This window comes from Myripristis murdjan, chromosome 14 (genome assembly GCF_902150065.1).
Source record: "Myripristis murdjan chromosome 14, fMyrMur1.1, whole genome shotgun sequence".
Taxonomy (NCBI): Eukaryota; Metazoa; Chordata; class Actinopteri; order Holocentriformes; family Holocentridae; genus Myripristis; species Myripristis murdjan.
Window position 1 is genome coordinate 34,736,570 of NC_043993.1, and position 6,870 is coordinate 34,743,439.

General features: G+C 38.9%; 1 long non-coding RNA gene across 1 annotated transcript in view; it reads left to right on the forward strand.

The window, feature by feature from the left end:
• The window catches only part of LOC115371164 (uncharacterized), a 28,737-nt gene extending 23,072 nt beyond the window's left edge, over positions 1–5,665 (forward strand). Inside the window, exon 2 of the long non-coding RNA XR_003929339.1 lies at positions 4,755–5,665. This is a non-coding gene — a long non-coding RNA (uncharacterized LOC115371164). The remainder of the gene's footprint in view (positions 1–4,754) is intronic.
• The last annotated feature ends 1,205 nt before the right edge of the window (positions 5,666–6,870 follow it).

Consider the following 6,870-nt stretch of genomic DNA (forward strand, 5'->3'; position numbering starts at 1 on the left):
ATTATGAATTACAAGGTTACTATATATATATATATATATAGTAACCTTTTAATTCACTGTTTAAATATCTGTTCTGGCATTTATTCCTGATATTCCTTATTAGCGCATATCAAATCAGATAATGTGTGATATGCATGTGTAAACAGAATAATTCAAAGAACTTGCAATTGACTTTTTTTCTTGTCTTTGTGTGTGTAATCATCTTGTGAATTTTTATAGTGATATCTGAAAATAAATTTTGAACCCCTTTCCCCTGTGTGTTTAAAAACAGTGTTTTTTGGTATTATATGGTGATAAATAGGTGATTTTCAAAACTTTCCACCAGTGGGATTCCTTGGGACTTTTTTTTCCCTCACTCAGGACAAACTGAGGATACAGAATCAGTTGAATTTGCTTCTCTTGCAATTTGTCCTAGGTTGACCCCAATTTTGGCCTAAAATTACTGGACTATTTACCACATCACAACAGGAGAGGGTGCCTTTCCCTTTGAAACTGCACAGTCAGCCTTTAAAGACAAAACACACAAAGCGGTCACTGCTTTTTGCTTCCATAGGGCCGAGTACGCGGGGTGGCTCACCTTGCCAGAAAGCTGCTAACCTTAAAATCATTTCCAAGTTGCAGTGTCGCACGATGGTCTTAATTATGTTTCCGAGGCCTTGTCACACTGGTGAGTAAAATCTTAGGTGAAAGATATTAATCCTTTAATTCTTTGGCAAGGAAATTGTCAGGATTGTTTTTTGCTTTTGAAAATTGGCCAAAAATGTCAGCCACCGCGGCCTTCACACTGAACACGACAACGACAGCGTCGGCCTTCAAAATCCCATATCGGTCGAACCCCTAGTGAGCACGTCCAGCTTCGTACCGACGTCCACGTCACGCGAACGCAGCAGCCGACCCCTCACCGTGGCAACCGTGACCCCGCCCTCTCCATTCCACTCAAGACTAAGAAAAGGAAAAAAAATCAAATGCACACAGGAGACAAAACACTTGGCTTCTCACAGAACCGTGAGTCACTGTTTTTTTTTGTTTTGTTTTGTTTTGTTTGTTTTTGTAGTGCTAGACTGTGAACCTCGGAGTGAAACGAGAAAAGACTTTTCCTGATGACTCCCTCTTGTGGAGAAGGACTGTCCTCCCCGCAAAAAAAACAAAAGAAGAAAAAAATCACCAGACCCAAACTACTACATCCCTCACACTACAAACCGAGTCCTTTTTTGTACTAAAATGGAAAATATTATGTCAGAATTGACTATATATATATACACACCATTACATGCTAAATACTGTAAACCTCTTTTTTTTTTCCTTCCTTATGTTTGATTTACATTCACCGTTTGTGTGTTACCAGAGACTGTACACTTATTATTGTGTTCCTCTTTAAAACACTATTCACCGCAACGTGAATCAGCTCATGGCTATGCAGTCGTGTCACAGCAAAAGATGAGGACCCTTTCAGGAAGGAAGGAGGAAGTCCCTTAGGCTGCTGTAGGAGGAGGTGTAACGGGAAAGTCAAAGGTTGTTTTTTTTTTATTGTTAATTTGAGAAAGGAAAAATCCACCCGAAAAACTACACTGTTAAAAAAATAACAGCCAATGGTCGCATTCCTGGATCTGTTTAATTGTTTGGCAGGTTTGCCCCCATGTTTCTGTTGATTAGGGGTCAAATGTCGACCTCCAGTCCGTGTCTCCAGTGCAGCAACAATGAAGTTCAATGATAGAACTTTTTTTTTTTTTTCCCAGCTACCTAAAACATCAACCGTAAACATGCGAGTTTGATGTCAGTCCAGAATTAACCATTTTGCACAAATGTTGCACAATCATACAGGGAAAAAATCCATCATAGAAAAAGGTAGACACACCACTTTCCCTACCCAGCAGTAGCCCAAACAGACCAGAATGCAATGCAGCTACAAATTGTGTTTTGAGGAAGGGCCGTAGCCCCGGTGAGACAGGCTCCAGTGTTCATGAACTAGTTGGCAAGGTAGCTGTATTTATTTGCCCATACGGCCACCTTTTAAAAGCAACAAGTTTTAGTAAATGTAGAAAATTATGGAGTGAAGTAGATAAGGCTAAAAGTAAACGAGGTACACCAAGAAAGTAAATTGCAGTATTCATGAGGCATGAAGCTTTCCATTGACTGTCGGATGTTCAGACTTCCGAACTGGACCTTCCCACCTCCGTTCTGACCGCTTTCCATTGATATTAACGCCAGGGAGTCCACTAACTAAAGAGAGCGAATGACTATAGTTCGCATTAGCTGCTAAAATTAGCAAGGCTGTCTAGAGCACGAGCCAGCACTGCCAGGATTAGGTCCGTTCATCAGATTAAAAGAATATGCTGCTATAAATCTATGCCCTCGTTAAATAAACACTACAGAGAATGCTAGGTAGAAGTTGAATGAATTTTTAAAAATCCAGTCAGATAAACTTTGTTTATCGTTGACTGTGTTGTCTGCAAATTTTGTGGTGACGTCCTATTTGGAGTTCCGATTTAACTGGTGTTCCTTTGCACTTTTCCATGAAGGAAGTCGGGTTTATCCTACCGCCGAGTTCAGTGGAAAGCTCCATAAGTCGTGAAATAATTGCTGCAATATGCTGAACTTGACAAATGGAGATGCGTCCGAGTTGGTGTCTGAGGGTGGTTTTTCCTGAAACATAAACCAAACAAAGAGCGGTGTCCTCCCCGTCCTCTTCACAGCTATTCCTCTTATCCATCTGTTTAACTGTCTGATTCACTTGCTCCGGTTCGCCATGCCACGCATGCAAGGCACGTTCCAGATGGACGACATTTAGCAGCAACTCATCACGTCACAATTTATAGCAGGGTGGCAACACATGAAAGCCAACCTGGTTAAGTGATTTATTAATCTACTATCTGACTGCTCGTGCCAGCAACCGCTTGTGGCTCGCTACCACTGCCATTGGTTATCCCTGGACAGGGAATGTTAAGGAATGTAATAAATTCTCTGGGCAAAATGAGCAAATTGACTCTACAGGAATGTAAAAAAATTGGATTTTACAACTTGTTTCAAACTTTTATTACATTAGATGGCGGTTAGATGAGACCAGACCATTCACCCAACACGTTCACCCTGAAAAAGCAGCAATAACAAACTGCAAAGGAATAAAATTTGAGTCTGAAGCACTCTGACAAAAGTCATGGAGTTTCTCATCAGGGCTCCAACGGGAAGCCAGCGAGGAAAAATCCCTCCCTCTGAAAACCAAAACAGTTCTCCAGAATATTTCTTGACCACTTCAGCTTTTTTTTCCTCTGGCTCACTTATTTTGTGGAAGTTATATGGTAATCTGTGAACACTTCCATCATGATGATAGTACCTCTATCTTAATCCTATGTTTGCCCGTCTAGCTTACGCTGCATTCATGCTGTCATGGAAGAGTTGTCAGCGTTCAAAAATGCATTCAAAACTGGCAAGAAAAAAAAACAACAAAAAAAAACCTTTCAAGCCAAGTAGTTGGTGCTCTGGCTTTTTCAGACTTGTGATCGCAAAATGACTGCAGGTATTTCCTTGACAGTGACATCATTATAGGAATGGTATTTTTCAAATCGGAAACTCATATCTAGCATTTTTGCCCATGAGACATGAATGCAGCAGTTGCCAAGACGCGAGCCTTTTGCGTGCGGGATGCTGCTGAAAATGTTTGCTGATGACGTGACCATAGTTGTACCGCAGTGAGTGACGAGCCATTGGTCAGTCACGGGAGCTAAAGACCAGTCACATAAAAATGTCAGTCACCAAGTGAGGATCTCCTGGTTTTCGTCCTCTGTACCTCATGTGAGATATTGTAAAAAGATGATGACTTTTGAATAGGAAAAATAACAGGCCTGAATCAGTATTTTTGCAGATTTACAGCCAAATGGCTTCCAAACTACTCATGTATACAGTATATCCTGTTGTGGTGTTAAAGACTTTGTCATTTTGGCATCACAATGTCAGCGAAGCCCTGATGTCCTGAAATCTACTCTTTGGGTTTACAATACTTTATATGGGTATGAACTCTTGAATTTCCTTTATTATCGAGATTCAAATGTAAGGAAAAGAAGTTTTTTTCCATGCTTTTCCTTGCATTATATTCTTTATCTACTGATTGTTGGTGTTTTTTTTTTAATCAGTAATGTGCTACACCATTAAGTGATACTTAAACCTGACATGCCATTTTATTAAAACGGCACCTTTGCTCTTTCTCCGTTAGTGAAGGTGATGCATTTGAGCTCATTAAAGTTTGTGCCCTGCTGGTGAGGCAGCAGTTAGGGTCAAAGTGGCATATTTTCCAAGAGGATCACCATGAATTTTCATGTTTGCCTACAGGAAGAAACCTGGCAGTTTTGGTCACCCTTTGCTCTAGCGCCACCAGCAGGACGAGCTGTGGCACTAGAAATAACACTTGGGGTGAAATTTCGGCACTTAATGTGCTAATTAAACCTAGCTATGTGTAACTGCATTTTACACTACTGGTACTGGGGGCCTCGATGGGCGTATAGTTTAAACAGTTAACACTAAACAGCAGCTAATGATAGTAGTCCAAGCCATTTTAAATGTCCTTTATGCTGATAGACACAGTTTACTTGAAGTCAAGGCTCAGTAATTTACAATGCCTGTATTTACTGCTGCAAACTTACTATGAAAATACTGAACAAAATTTTAATGGGATAATAAGTGGAGAGAAATCTGAAATCTGGTGTCAGTTGTCCCATAATACAGATGGGGGGTCATGTCACATGTTGACGTGTGTGTGTGAGTGTGTGAGAATAATACTGTTTTTAGGGGTTTTCAGTCATACAATCTGTAATTTGCTCTGACAGAAATGCTTGCGCAAAGAACAAAAAATCCCAACTGAAAATGCAACGTGGGAACGTGCCGAGCACAGTCATGTTATCCGTTTGCACAACTTGAAATCGGCTGGATATGAAAAGGACAGCATTGCCTTGATGGTCGGTGGTCTGCTCTTGTCACAGTTCCCTTAAGTTTTGTTTGGGTTTCTTCTCTCTGAATGGAAAGAAGTGGTTGTTGTACTTCCCAGACTCATTGTTTGTTTGTTTGTCCACTGTTGAAGCAGATAGCTAATCGGTAGGCTCCTGATAAGCTTTCTGTATTGTTAATCCATGTCTTTTTTTGCTATGCCTTTATAGAGTATCACAGCATTCGACCTCAGCTCTGATGCATTGCATTCGGATACCTGGCACCGAAATCCCCTCTCATGGTTGCCTTTGAGAGAAAGGATTATCCCTTTTCTTAGTCATGACACTATTTTAACTTAACTGTGCCATCGCAGTTACTTTATGAAGACCAATGATTGCTTGTGACTTATATATTTTAAAAAATAAGTGTCTTTATAAGAGAATACCACTGATGATCTTACAAGATGCACCTTATCGCCTATGGATCAAGAAATACACATCAAGTGTCACCATGCCAAATCATTTTTTCATTGCTCTGTATTTTGCTTTCGCACCATTTCATCCTGGTTTTGAATAGGACCGGAACAAGCGAAAATAGGAACTTTTTTTTTTTTTCCTTTTTTGTAAGAGATTGTACAATGTGTCATTGTTTTATTAAAGTATATAATTTGAAGTTAAATTTTACTTTTTTATTTTCTGTAGCATGTAATGTGTTAATATACCTAGTCAATAAAAAAACTAGCAAATTGTCAGTTTGAGCCTTTTATTCCTGTCACAATAAGATGAAGTTACTCCATTCACTTTCATTCAAGGACTTTGATTCTCTATCTCACACACACACACACACACACACACACACACACACACACACACACACACACACACATTTTTTAATTCATCCTGGAAGATAAGTCAATTGTCCATAATAATATTAAAAAAAAAAAAGAAGAAGAAAACTTTCAAGATAAGAAGAAAGGTCTTCAGAAAAGACTTATAATCTGTAAGAATGAGAGATGTAATATTTACGACAGGTGTTACTGCTATGTAAAGTTGAAGAGTTGAGGAATGAGGAATTTGGTTATAGCATTCTGGGGAACGCAGTTTTGTAAAAAAAAAAAAAAAAAATGTATAAATGATATACAACTTGAATTGATCATAAAGAGGGATTAAAAAGTGGGAATTCTCATCAGTTCAGTAACACCATTCCAAAAAAAAAAAAAATTGCACATACCATTTATAGTGTCTCAGCAATACAGACTGAGCATAAGTTTTTTTCCCCCACAAATTACCTAATTCCAACACACATTATGGAATATGTAAAATACAAATTAATGGGGAGGCAGGTTACAGCCGTTTTATTATGTTAACCACTACTTTTTGTTAATACTGTATGGTTTAAAAAAGTGAAGTATAGGTAGCTCCCATACATTAAAAGTTATTTCCCACAGAGAGCCAATCTATTAAAAATAATAATAATAATAATAATAATAATAATAATAATAATAATAATAATAATAAAAACTATAAATAACGCCTGGCTTACTTGCGAGAGTGCTGACCCTATGAAAATATGACTCTAATATTTGCTGAATCATTACAAGCCACTTTCCAATTTGGCATTCATACTGTCCACCAATCAGCGAGTATTAGCAATTCAACATTTATAATTTTTTTTTTTTTTTTTTTTTTTTGGCCTGTTGGTCGCAGCAGTCCTCTGCCAAATGCAGACCTCGGTGGGCGGCAGTACGCAGTGTGAACCCAACCTAAAAGTTGAAATATTACCCAAACACACATCACTGGGTGGGTGACAAGCACGCCGAATATAAGAGTGGCTTATACGGATTACATAAAGGTTTAAATGGTGGCTCTAAGGTGTGATATTGTCATCCAGAATACAAAACTACATCAATTCCCCGACATGTGAGCGGAATTTGGCGTGACTGTATATCAACAGAGG